This window comes from Lissotriton vulgaris, chromosome 8 (assembly GCF_964263255.1).
Source record: "Lissotriton vulgaris chromosome 8, aLisVul1.2, whole genome shotgun sequence".
Classification (NCBI taxonomy): domain Eukaryota; kingdom Metazoa; phylum Chordata; class Amphibia; order Caudata; family Salamandridae; genus Lissotriton; species Lissotriton vulgaris.
The window spans coordinates 1,388,494,075-1,388,506,953 of record NC_141696.1 but is presented as its reverse complement, the minus strand read 5'-3'; the positions used below and the strand labels follow the sequence as shown (position 1 = coordinate 1,388,506,953).

Below are 12,879 nucleotides of genomic sequence, written 5' to 3'. Positions count from 1 at the left end.
TTGAGGCAAAGGGGGTTGAGTGGCGCTAAGAGACCCCCAACTTCCTTCCAGATAGGAATTAGCCCCTACTTGATGAGTTATAGGTGCAAACAGAACTAGAGTGGGGCCTAGCTAGCATGGAACCAGACTCCGGCTCACATTAAGGGCTATTCACGGATGTGGTCAGCCCCTGTCACATCCTCTTATAGATAGATACTGCTGCCCCTGTAAACACCTAAGCCCTAAAGCATCACGATACCTACTTAATAAGGGTGCCTGGATTCCAGGGAGACTATTAGGTGGTTAACTTCAATAATCTTTGGCAAGCGGACAAACTTCTTTAGACTGAACACTGCCCTATATGGGGAATATCAGGGATAGCTGCCCTTCCATTGGGATTTACCTATAGGCCAGGCAGGGCAATTGGTTCTTTAGATTCTCATCACACTAATAGGGGCCACGCTCAACTAGTAAACATCATGAATAAGGGTTGTTACTTATGTGACTGTTGCTAATAGATTTCTGCCACTGGCTTGGTTTGAGTCCTGCGACTGACTGGGTATCTGCGATCCTGTTCAGCATCCCAGGGTAGCTGCGTCTCTGGAGTAGTCCCCAACAGGTTATAAATTGTTGTCCTGGAATATTGCAGGTCTATCTACGAAGTTCTCTGACCCAAGGTGGATCCAATTTGTTAAATCCTTCCATATTATTTGTCTCCAAGAAACTTGAGAAATGGTAAAAAGTTTCTATCTTGAGAGATATGTAACTAACTTTCAACCAGCCATACATTCGTAGGCGGGTAGGCCGAAAGGGGGGGGGGGGGAATTAATCACGTTTCTTAAAGTGGAACTGAGTGGCTGTATTTTAGACCGCCAGTGCCCTATACATATAATGCAGGGGTTTCAGTGACACTCCCTGGTTCCCCCTCTATGCGGTTAATCAATTTTTATTATAGCAAATGTGGTAGTTCCAAGCCAGGGGGCGAGGGGGCTGGGGGGCTGTCTCGCAATTGTGATTTTAGGGTACTGTCACCCGTGTACAAATCCCCCCCTGGATGGGCAGCACATTTTTGTTGCCTGCCGAGAGATGTGCAACATTGCAGGTCGCTTCTCAATGTTTTTTGACTCTACATCACTATATTGGTTTAAAAACCCGTTTTAACATTTTTAGCCCTTATAGTGACCCCAATCCCATATTCGTAACCTTGGATGAAGTTAAAGCTCCCCCGGACACACCACATGGGGGCTTAGAGGTGGTTGCTGGGTTCTTAAAGTGAGGACGGTTCCAGTTTCTAGTAGTAAAGAGTCATGTGCCCCCAGACGCTTTGATAAAGATTGTTTGAGAACCCTGCATCACTTGAAGGCAACTCTGAAGCAGTCTACAAGGGATGGGAAATTGGTTAGATTGCAGGTGGGCTTACAAGTAGGCTCTCTTTGTCCACTGCTGTCATTGTTCCCATCTTTAAGAAGGGGGACAAAGACAATCCACAATGTTACAGATCTATATCGTAGCTGGATTCAAGAGTTAAGTTCCTGGGAGGGAGATTGTAAATAGGCTAAGTGATTGGGCAGTATATAATAATATCCTGAGTGATTTTCATTATGGTTTTAGAGCTGGGAAGTCCACCTCAGACCAATGCCAAAATCTCCATCTAATTATTAATAAATATACAGTGTCTCGGCTTGAATCTATAAACTTAGCCTTCGTGGATTTGGCATCCGCATTGGACAGGGTGAATCGAGCGAAACTGTGTATCCTGCTTTGCGAGATGGGGATTGATCCTAGTATTGTGACCCTACTGGCTAACCTGCACTCAGAGACCCATGCCTCGGTTTCCTTTTCTCAGGACGCTGCCTGTACTCTCTCATTCTGGACCTGCTCGGGTGCGCGTTAAGGGTGTATTCTGGCTCAGTTTTTATTTACCCTCTATGTAAATGAGCCTCGAGTCTGCACTGTTATAAGCTGATTGCCCAAAGGTTGGTGACAGATTTCGTCCAGTGTTATCATACCCAGACGATGCAGTTCTTATGGCAGAGACCGCTCAGGGATTGGACTTACTTCTGGCCAGTTACGTATCTTTCATGGAGAATCTCGATTTGGCTGTAATTTTTTTTAATTGTTACGAAACACAAGGGAACCCAATATGCAATTGGTCAGGGACCTTGGGTATGTTGGTATTTCTAGAGACAGTGGTTCCTCGACAATTAGATAAAGTGTAAATGAATACCCCCTCTCCCTAGCTATGCTAAATGTGGGGATTGAATTGTCTGTGAATCTACAGTAGAAGGGAAATAATTTGTATATGACCAGATTAAGTTTGAACGGAAATGTTTCTCCAATTGCAACACCTGAAACATCAAATATGCCATTGTATGGCCATGTAACAAGATATATATTGGCCAAACAATTCAAAAAGCACGCATAAGAATCTGCCAGCATCGCAGCAGGATTCGCTGCAATACGCCAAACGCTCCATTGGTGAACATTATAATGCCACAGGACATTCAGAGAATGACATGAGATGGACAATCATTAATGTGATCAAACCACCTCCCAGGGGAAGAGACATTCACCAACTTCTCAATAAGGAGGAATTCTAATGGATTTTGAAAACTGGAAGTACACATATTTATTTATTTATTTTATTTAAAAGGTTTTATATAGTGCTGGCTAGACCCAGAGGTATCCGAGCGCTTTACATGGGTATCAGACAAATTAATGTGAATATATCCCTCTAGACCTATATTTCTTTATTCCTGGCTAAGGTACGCTCCTGTTAAGGGCATAAAAGAACATTAAACCATTGCTTTGCCACAAGGAAAGAATATTTTGAAAAAATTATTTTTTATTTTTCTGTTTTATCTTTTCAACTAAAAAACATTGCTTTATGAAGGAAAGAATATTTTGAAAAAATTATTTTTTATTTTTCTGTTTTATCTTTTCAACTAAAAAACATTGCTTTATGAATTATAATCTGTTTACAACAAAGTACATTATTTTGTTGTGTGTGTAAAATAGATTACATGGGTATCAGCCAATAAATTGCAGGATACAGCTTTACAAATGTTACACGGTTATTAGAGGATGGCAATTGTAGTTACAAATATGGTTGAGACAAACAAAAAGGAACATATAGGTAGGGGAAAAATCTGGCAAGGGGAGATATTCCAGCGAGTGGGGGCAAGAGCAGGGGAAGTAGAGAGAGAGAGTGGAGGAGGGAAAGAGTAGGGGATGGGAGGGTTAGAGACACGGCATGGCAAGAGGAGGGGGGGTGACAGGGACACAAACAGGTAGGCGAGTCAAAGCTGCACCCAAAGTCCAGAAGCTGTGATCCCAGGGGGAGTGATATCATTTCCCCATCTCTGTTGAGAGAGGCTCCCTAAGCGCAGTGGACTCTCTCAGAGGGGTCTCTGAGACTCCAATGCCTATTTACTGGATCCTTCCCCAAAAAAGGGAGAGGGAGTGCTTTGGCAAGGGGTGCCATACCATACCTCAATTGTGAGTGGCTCCCTTGGCGCTGTGGACTCTCTCAGCGGGTATTCTGAGACTGTATAACTAACTTGGATCTTTCCCCAAAAAGGGGAGAAGGAGTGCTTAGTTTAAGGGCACAAAAGGACGGGGGCTAGGTGGAGAAGCGGGCAAGGGGAAAGATTCAGGTGAGAGGGGATAGGAGCAAGGAAGTAGACAAAGAACAAAATAATGCTGAATAGGAACAGATAGATAGGAGACACGGAAAAAGCAGAGTCACAGAAATACGATGGGGAGGGGGCAAGACAGGGAGCTGGGGAGAAAAACTGTGCCCAAAGTCCGACTGGGTAGGTGACGGTCAGGGGATAAAGCAAGGCCGATCTCCTCAATAGCTGAACAGAGGAGCAGCTCCACCGGGCGCAAGACATAGTGCTAGGACTCCGCTGTCAGGTTGGGATTCTGGGCTGGGCACTGCCAGAGCTGTTCCTGGTCTTCAGTACGGGTGTCCACTGTTTTTTCAAGGTCATATGCCCTCTACCCAATGTCTGGTAACTGCTGCACTGGGTCTTCCTGGGCAGTCCACACCTGATCCAGTGCATCTTCCTCCTGCTCCTGATGGACTCCAGTCTGGTGGCCCTTTTGTGGTAGAGACTCTCCTAGTACCCCTCCACTTCGCCTCTTGTCCGGTGAGAAGTGCTCAGTATTTACAACTCAAACCGCACTCCCTGTTCAGCTGAGATGCAGTCCCGCTATATGGTCCAGGGGCCCGGCCTCAGACAGCAAGGCGCCATGATGGAGTCACTTCTCCTGCCAGGTGACTCCCAGCATCCGTTAAGGGCTGGGTTCTGGTTGGTGGGCTCTCTTCTGTTCGTCACGCGCCCCCTACATAGTATCGGAGTCAATCAGTTGTGAACCTCCGCAATGCACCTCGGCCCTCAGAAAACCATTTACAGGCCTGTGTGAGGTAATGGAGCTCCGGGCACCATTTTAAAGCCAGGCGCAAGATGTAAATAGAAAATCGTTTAATTATATAAACATTGCTTTCAAAATATTCTGTATACAGTATTGTATTCCAATGCACACTGACTCTAGCTTTACTATTGCTTCTCTGCTCACACTGCACCTTCCAAGATGTCCGCCGAATTAGGCACATATTCGTGTATTAGAACTATAGTAGTCACATGACTTCATCAAGTTCACATTACCTTCGGCCGGCTCCTTATCGGCCGCTCGACCAGCTCTCACCATTACAGACTGCACTGAGGACCTGCTAGTGCTCTCCGCCCAGACTGGGACCACAACTGGAACTGAGACTCGCTCGGGAAGTCTTGCAACTGGAAGCATTAGCACTTTTCTTAAACGCCCCAGTATCCCTTTCCAAGTAGGACACGCTGTTTTTGTCCCCCTAGGACTTCCAAATCACGGTGATCGCACATGCGGTTCCATTGTAGTTCCGGCACTCTTTATTGAAAGGTAAGCCCTGCTCAACTGCATGCGCGGTTTGCGTAAACCCCAGCCTCGGACAGCTTGCTATTTTGAGCAGTTCCTTGCAGGTGTCCCTTCCTACATTTTCACGGTCCCTGTAGCCACTGCGCTACTCTCAGCCATCTTAGGTAAGCACTCTCTTATAGGGGTTATGCACAGATCCCCCTGACTGCACTATAGACTTCACCAATTTCCCCCTCTACCTATAGGTGCATACCAAGCACGCCCGATGGCATCCTCTATATTCGCCTAGAACCCACCTGCGTAACGGCTCTGGGTAAGCATGCAGTCTATGCATTACGCACAGAATAGCGATCGCTTCACATCTACTTAAGTTAGAAACCCTTCTCCCTACAGTGGTGCCCACAATGGGGATCAACTCGCATCACCAATTACGTATAGTCACACACCTCGCAATGACCGTCCGGGTTTTTGACACGGTCATCCCCGCATTCACTTGATTTTCCTTTTCACCAGAGCATGCCACATGTTCTCTGGTTCACCCATTTTCTTTGAAACTCTCTATCCCGCACGTTCTGGATATTAAGTGGACACGGCCACTTCCTTTTTCACTTGTTAAGTAGAAGCTTGTATAAAAGTGTATGATCTGCCCTTTAGTAATTTTGTGTTTTTCCCCCTTCCTCCCATCATTCCATGGTTTAAGTATCTAGAGCAATTGTATACAGGCATGTCACCTTAAATGTCCTGAAGATGATCCCACTGATTATAATGGGGATCGAAACGTCGTCAACAAATTGCACACCATATACATTGACAAATTTGCAATGTTGAACTTGTAATGGTGTGCTCACAATATTCTGTCTGTTGTATCTATATCTATTGTAAATGCAGACACGTTTTCCTCGCCTGAACCCTTCCCTTAATGTTGTTTTGTATGTTTATGTCAGTAAGAAGGAGGTTGTGTCCCGCTTGAATTTTTTCGCTTATTTCTGTCTAACTAGTCTATTGTATATTAAAAACTGTCCGGCGTGACAGATAACATAGCACTGATTGGGTCTATATTAATTTACATTTTATCTAATTGCCTAGGTACAATTTTTAAATCATACATGATGGTAGTAGGCCCTAAATCAACTAGGAGCAAGACCTTCAAGGTGGCTAATTCTACCCTGGGCAAAGTGAAGGCGTTCCCCTTTTGGGGGTTTTATTTTATGCAAATAACCGTTGGAAACCTTTGGTGGTGGCGAAGAGAGCCGAGTTTTTAAAAACTATGTGGGCTGTTTTAAGCTTTGCACAGAGGGTTGCCTCTAGAGTGCCAAGGGATCCGTTAATAATGTACCAGGCCAGGTGTATTTCCCAGTTACGATATGGTAGTGAGGTCAGGGGGTATGCCAAACTGGGTCGAATCCAAGCGGTCGGAAATAGTTCTCTTCGCAAAATGGTCCAGGTCCCACACTCTACTCAAGCATTGTCTGTTCTGGCAGAGATTGGGCTTGACTAAGTGTCGGATTTATTGTCCTAGAGTCCATTCCTGTATTAGGTGAAGATTTGGGGCAGGGCGGAATGGTCTTTAAACAGATTAATTCTAGCTGACTGCCCGGCCCTTTATCTGGCGCATAGGATACCCTGGTTAGCCCATGTTAAAGCTGCTTTCACCCATGTAGGTAGACCAGATATTTTTGATGACCTCACCTCTCTTTCGGAGCAGGATGTGGGGGGTGGGGGGGTTGTGGTCCATAGTTTTTAAGAGGTTTTTTTCACAGGTTGCCTGAAACCCGCCGACCGTTTGTGAGGACCTGACGTGAGGAGAGCTTTACCCTCCGCTATATACTTCAGAAAATGAAGTTCCTACAGCCGTTTGCGTATAAGCCTTATGAACTCTCCGGATCGTGGCCCTGAATGTGTGATCTTTTGTTGTACATTTCACGATATACGTGCACGGGATCTCTTGAAGTACAAAACTACCACCCTTGTGAAAAAAACCTCTTAAAAACTATGGATGAATAAACTTCACCAACTGGCTCTGAACGGATTAGTGTGGGCTTGACGTTATCTTTGTGGACCTGTGATGAATCGGCAGCATCCTTTTTGGATCAGTATACTAGTGATGCAGATTTGTCACTGGTGTATCATTCATGAGCTGTGTCTTCCACCCCCCCCCCCCCTCCCTCGGCGTGAAAGCCCTGATGAAAGTGCGCCCGTAGATCTGGGCTTGGCACCGAAACACGCGTTGGCGTTTTTTGATTTTGGGATCCTGTCTTATCGATCTGGACTCTCTGGCAGTGTGCTACGAAGGCCCCACTGGATCCCATTCTTGTGTCACTCTGGGAATTACGTTGAGGAATTTGTATTGAGTGTGGTACATGTGTGGATGTATGCGCGTGATTGAATGATAAGTTAGTGTATGGTTGTTGAGAGGTTGATGTGGGGAAACTATGTTATATTATGTGTATTTATTGATTTGCTATGATGTCTGATGTTTTGAATAACTAGTATATTAACTAAATATAAAGAAAAGAAAGATTTTGTACACTTATACTTGAAACTTATTCTACCCTGTGACTCTTCTGTTGCCCCTTTGGTGAGCTCCTTGTTATGCATGGAAATTAGTGGACTCCTTAAGAGCCATTGCTGAATCTACATGGGTGGACTTTTCTCCTAACAATTGTGTTATTTTCCCCTGACGTCTGCCCGTATTCGTTGCAGGGGGCCCCTTCTAAATTGGCCTATTGACCCACTAACCTTACCAGCGTGATCAGCCTGAAATCACTCATAGGTCTTGGTCTACTGGAAACAGTGTTTGGCCCTTTTGCCATAAAACTTTACAAATCCATTTTTGGTTCAACTGTGGTTTTCTGCTTAATAAATGTAATTGATTTTTCTAAATTGGTTTTTAGAATTGTGTGATTTTCATTGTAATGTTGTTGGGTAGTGTTGCACCTCACCACAGACTTCTCTATGAAACTGGGGTCAGTTTGTTCTATAGCAACATGTTACCCAGAGGTTCCCTTAAAACCATGTTCTAACATAACCAGATTGTGTTTAGTCAGTACAGTCCCAAAAATGAATAACCCAAATGTTTAACTGGAAATTTAAAAAATGAACAAAGCATTACTCTGCTTAATATCAATATGCTGATTAATAATAGCTTGTATTTTATAAAGTACTTGCTGATACATCACTTTATTTTTGATAGAAAAAAGAAAATGATTGGATTTTACTGCTGACTTGTCCCCGTTTAGCTCATTTTACACTTGTATCAGAAATTGATTGTTGTTTTACATCAAAGCTTGCTGTAAAACACCAATTAAGTAATTTCTGTAGAAATGTGGTGAACTCTTCTGTTGGTAAGGCCTCAACACAATTGCAACTTGTAAGCAAGTTTCTGTATTGTTTCAATTAATAAAAACTGGTACAGTATACAGCACAATAAAACAAAATATCCTAAATTATTTACAAAGTAAAGGTGTTAGCATAAAGTTTGCAAAAAAATAAATCATTTAAAAACATGACAAGTTAAAACTAGATACAATGGTCATTCAAGTCTTGAATTTGAAGGGGTGGGCTGACGACATTATGGCACCCTAGTTTCTAGGTGCTTCATTGCGTTGTGTACAATGTCTACGACCAACATCGATTTGCCGGCTGCTTTGAATATAGAAACTTAAGGCCTCTTGGCAGGATGAGAATCTGTGATGTAAAAACATCAAAATAGAGTGTGGTGTGGGGCTAGGAATTACGGGCAGCAGCATAGAAGATGTAGCATGGTTTCTCTCCAATAGTTACAGAACCTACAAGGAGTTAACCCAGGGCTATTCAGCTAGTTGCACCAATATTGATAAGAACATAAGTCTGGCAAGCAGTATTAGATGTCTGTAAGTTCTGTTTAACGCCAGTTTTAGCTAAGGCTGCATCTTTGGTTATGCATATGATTTTGTCATGTGGGAATCCAAGGCATTACAGATTTTTTCCAAGCAACATGGCTGTAAAACACCAATTAAGTCATTTCTATAGAAATGTGGTGATTGTTGCTTTTGATAGGGCATTAACGCAACAGCAACTGGCGTCACCACTTCATTTGCCATGAGAAATACTCAGAACTCAACATTTGTACGTGCAGTATCTCTCAAGACATAGTCCTTATTCATTTTAGGAGTCCGGGCCACTGAAGACACTTTACAATCTCACTCTTGCTGTCTAGTCAATCCCACAAATTGTATCAAGATGTAGAAAATGTTCTAATACTCCATTTACTGGTATACTCCTATGTACGTATAGAACAGTGCTAGATCTGTTACATATTGTTCCACAGAGAGCAGATTATTTGAATTTACATATTATGCGTGTGGTCTTGTGAAACAATTTATCTGTGGGCCCAAATATCAACTTGCACAAAATAAAATATAAACAGGACCTTTTTGTTCAGTGCCATGCTAGTCACCGAGAATCAGTTGCATCCATTGAGTGTACTTTGCTATATCTAGGATACTTTATAGCCCTCTTTAGGTCTGAGCAGAAAGTACAGCTGTCCGCAGTACCCACCGATTACAATATACAGATAGTGGACTTTTGTTCAGCCCCATTCAACAACTATGTTATAACACTTGGATCTGTAAGCCAGTAACTTGAGGCATGTCAATTACATCTAAAGTCAGCTCAGATGATAACTTCTTGGACTATGCTTACTGTTTCCACTGTACTTTGCATCTAAACGTACTCAATCACTTAGTCACACTCAATCTTTATCTAAAATATATATATATATAAATAATGATAGCTATTTTTCGTTTGTTTATACAGCAGGCTATTAAAAAATGCTTTTGAGATAAATCCAGTGGGAGCCTGACACCCCCCAAGAGTTCAATACCATACTAACACAACTACCAAAACCACAAAATGACCACCAAGATTACACCACAACCACCACCAATAGCAGTACTAATAATAATAGCAATATCACCACCTGTATCAAGAAACGTCAGTCAATAGGTCTAGCTTTGAACTGCTGATTAATAAAAACGTATTTTCTGCATGCCTGCGTTGACACGTTAAACCCCAAGCCATTGGCTTACCAAAAGCTTGTTTTAAAACCTGTGGATTTCACTATAATGACAACAGTGTGAAGCTGAGGAAAGAAATGTAGACTTGCAGACAACAAACTTTACTGTGCATAAATACAGCTAACAGAAGACGTATCTTTTTTTTCTTTGTAGTAACCGTAGAACAAAACCGAAAGTGTATTTTTATTTTCCTCGGGAGATCCATCCTATTTCCGACTACTTGCTTACAGGTTCGCAGTTATGAAGTGGCAGGTTGCCATCCAATTGTGATCATGCAACGGAGAACTCTAGTGAAACGTATCCCAGCTCCCTGTGTATATTTGGGCAAATGAATCACACTGGCATAAATCTGTGACACATTAGTCAACGACGTCCCCGTTGCACAAGCATCATTCCTATACTTATACCATGCCAGGCAAGAACAGGGACAGACGGGTGGACAAAACGACAAGAATATGTGGGCTTCATGATGTGTACGCGGGCATGCTAGGAGGGCTGTGGGCTACACAAGTTCATGAGGGGATTGTTGTTGAATGGGGCAGTCACGCTGAAGCACCAGTGAACGGAGTTTGGTACCCTGTGCCCTTCGGGCTTTTACAGTACAGGCGATTATTGCATTGAGGATGAAGTTTTAGAGCAGGTGGCAACCTCCATAAGGAAACAACTTAGCTGGGGAGAAGCTCTTTTCAGAATTGGGGAACATCAGAGATCTCTTATTAGAATCAGGTTTCAAACTGGGTTTCAACATTTACAGCGATGTTTCCCTCAGCGTAGCTGTAGTGTTTCACATCCCAGAATCATGATGGTGAGGCAACCCTCTGGTGCACGGCGGAAACACTGCTGTGGCCGGCTGACCCTGCAGTGCCCGGGGGTCAGACGGATCATCACTTTAAATTATTCGCTTCATCAGCCCCGTGCAGCCGGTACCCGAGGTTCCCCGCCAGCGCTGGATGCCTATCCGGAGTGACAGCGATCGGTTCACCACTTACCTGCCGGAGAAGGTAGGTCTCCTGCTAGCAGTGGAGGCTGGGCTGCTGAGTGCAGAGTTTGACTGATCACAGTTTTCCCGCGCGCGCTGTCCGAGTCACTCTTCCCTCACCATAGAGTCGGGAACTGGCAGAGAGGAGAGAGCGCCGGTCCCACAGCGCCCCTGCCGGCCGGCTGAGGGCATGGCCGTGGACTTGACAGCGGCGCTCTGTGGTATACCTCCAGCTCGGTGAGGTATAAAGCGGCTTGCAGCGTTTCTTGGTCTCAGCAAGTCTGTAAAGCAACAGGTAGACTCGCCAACTCTAGTAACCACGGTTTGATACAGTTATCACAGCTCTTTCCAAAACACATACCAATTACAAAAGACCCATGCGTCGCACAAATACAATGTAAAGTAAAAACAAACTGTACGCCCAAAGGTACCTTTTCGAAATCTGCTACTTTTTCGCCATACGTGTTGACGTACAGGTTTCCTGTTCATATTTGCTTTTCAACATATGAGAACAAAAGCGTACGAGGCACTCTGAGCAGTAAGTTAGTCATTTAGAATAGACTTCGCTGTGAGGAAAGGGTGGTACACACACACACACGTAAGAGGTCAGAAGGGCAAGGAACACAATTTGCTCTCACTGAGCTTCAACGATTTCAAACGAATATATGCGTGGCTTATGTAATAAAATACAAGTCCGATCCTCTGTCGTCATGTGAAGTGCTTCTCATTCACCGACTTTACTTTACAAATACACCCGCGGGGCAACTAGGGGAATAACAAAATGGCCACCTCATTAATATAAAGTAAGAGCGGGTCCTTAGAAGTCGCTGCCGCCTCGATGGTTATTGGTAAAGGGGAAAGCAACCAGAACTAGATAGTGGGGACATAAAGATACACTCTTGATATGGGTGTATATTTTATTATTATATCAGTAATTGCATTCTTCTGTAGTGATTAAAGCTTGTTTGATTTGTTACATAGGGAATTGCTAGATTTTTTCATCCATGAATTCCTCATAAACCTGGTGTCTCTAACAGTCCAGTAGCTGGCAGCTTTGAGTTCATTTTTATTAAATAAAACAAGGTCATATTTTCTTTTTAAAGTTATAGAAAGGCTGTGTTTATTTCACATTATAATCATCTGGCTGCAGATAATAGGGTCTGATAATGAGCAGTCCTCAGTCAGATTTGTGACCCAGGCAGGGGCACAGAGGTGAAGAACTGAAGCACGGAGGTATTTAACTCTTTCATAAAGTCCTTCTCTACTCAATATTGGAGCCAAGAGCAAAATGATTTTTCTGAATGCTTTTAAATGGGAAAAAATTCAAATGGAATGTTATCTTAATGCCAAGAAGCCCCGAGGGTACAGAGTTCACACAAGGGCAAAAGGATCAAGACTATGTTCAACGAAAATGTATCCTTGCTGGATGAACCACTTACCATGCATGAAGGATGAGAGAGAATCCATCAACCAAGTTTAATTCCCCCTTTTCTAACAAAGAAAGAGCTGCGCTAATTCTATTACAGGATCGGAGGCTTCAGATTATGCTTCTCTTTCTTTACTGTAATTTTCACAGCAGCCAATAAACATACAGTTTAGTAAAAATAAACTACAAAGGCCATGATGCTCAGCCTTAGCCACGTCTCCATGAGCCCTATAAGAGTCCTGGTAACATTCCCAGCATCCTCTTTCTTTGCTGCTCACACAGCAAGCGATAAGTGCCATGCTCCTTATTCTTCTGATTTTTCTTTCATGAATACTGATGTACTTGAGTGCAGCGCTTAGAATCCTATTTGCACAATTGAGCGTGCTGTGTGCGTTACATTATTGTCTGTTTTTGCAGTTTTATTATTGCTTGGTTTGAATATTGAATTCGCGGGTACTTCCTGCGCTGCAGGGGCCGCGCTACGCGGCATTGTTTGTTAGCGCTTCTACGCGCTGAGATGG

The 12,879-nt window shown here is 43.5% G+C and overlaps 1 protein-coding gene across 2 annotated transcripts in view; it reads right to left on the bottom strand.

Moving 5' to 3' along the window:
* The window catches only part of CHAF1B (chromatin assembly factor 1 subunit B), a 337,605-nt gene extending 326,137 nt beyond the window's left edge, over positions 1-11,468 (bottom strand). The window contains exon 1 of one of the 2 annotated variants that reach the window (XM_086935399.1): positions 11,364-11,468. The gene's annotated coding sequence lies outside the window, so the exon portion shown is untranslated. Of the gene's footprint in view, positions 1-10,942; positions 11,113-11,363 lie in introns of those variants that run through there. The other variant, XM_086935398.1, reaches the window with a different exon arrangement.
* Between the last annotated feature and the right edge of the window lie 1,411 nt (positions 11,469-12,879).